The following is a 1,445-nucleotide window of genomic DNA, read 5'->3' as shown; positions in this document are numbered from 1 at the left end:
TCCGCAACAGGAGACTCTACAACTAGAAACTCCACAACTAGAAACTCGAAAACTAGAAACTCCACAACTAGAAACTTCACAACTAGAAACTCCGCAACTAGAGTTTCCACAACTAGAAACTTCACAACTTGAAACTCCTCAAATAGAAACTCCACAACCAGAAACTCCACAATTAGAAACTCCGCAACTAGAAACTCCGCAACTAGAGACTCCACAACTAGAAACTCCACAACTGGAAACTCCAGAACTTCAAACTTCACAAATACAGACTCGGCAACTAGAAATTCCATAGCTAGAAACTCCACAACTAGAAACTGCAAAACTAGAGACTCCACAACTAGAAACTGAACAACTAGAAACTCCACAACTACAAGCTCCACAAATAGAGACTCGACTACAAGAAATTTCATGTCTAGAAAGTCCACAACTATAACTCCACAAATGGAAACTCCACAACTAGAAACTCCACAACTAGAAACTCCATAACTAGAGACTCTGCAACTAGAAACTCCGCAGCTAGATACTCCACAAATAGAAACTCAGCAGCTAGAAACTACACAACAACAGACTCCACAACTAGAAACTCCACAACTAGAAACTCCACAACTAGAAAACTAGAAACTCCACAACTTGAAACCTCAGCACCTTAAGTTACGCAACTAGAAAATCCACAGCTAGAGATTCCGCAAATAGAAACTCCACAACTAGAAACTCCACAACTCAAAATTCCACAACTAGAAACTCCAAAACTCGAAACTCCACAACTCGAAACTCCACAACTGGAAACTCCACAACTAGACACTCCACAACTAAAAACTCTTCAACTAGAAACTCCTAAACTAGAGACTCCACAAGTAGAGAATCTACAACTAGAGACTTCAAACTAGAAACTCATCAACTAGAAACTTCAAAATTCGAATTTCTACTAGAAACTCCACAACTTGAAACTCCACAACTAGACACTCCACAACTAGAAACTCCATAACTAGCGACTCTGCAACTATGGAACTCCGCAACTAGAAACTCCGCATTTAGAAACTCCGCAACAAGAAATTCCACAGCTAGAAACACCACAACTGGACACTCTGCAACTACAAACTCCACAACTTGAGACGCTGCAACTAGAAACTCCACTACTCAAACCTCCACAACAAGAAACTCCACAACTCGAAACTCCACAACTGGAAACTCCACAACTTGAAACTCCACAACTAGACACTCCACAACTAAAAACTCTACAACTAGAAAGTTCTAAACTAGAGACTCCATAACTAGAGACTCCACAATAGAGACTTCAAAACTAGAAACTCAACAACTAGAAGCTCCACAGCTAAAAACTCTACAACTAGAAATTCCACAACTTGAGACTCCGCCACTTTAAACTCCACAACCCTAGACTCCACAACTAAAAACTCCACGACTAGAAACTCCACAACTAGAAACTC

This window comes from Rhipicephalus microplus, unplaced genomic scaffold (assembly GCF_043290135.1).
Source record: "Rhipicephalus microplus isolate Deutch F79 unplaced genomic scaffold, USDA_Rmic scaffold_40, whole genome shotgun sequence".
NCBI lineage: Eukaryota > Metazoa > Arthropoda > Arachnida > Ixodida > Ixodidae > Rhipicephalus > Rhipicephalus microplus.
Note: the sequence above shows the minus strand (reverse complement) of the source record.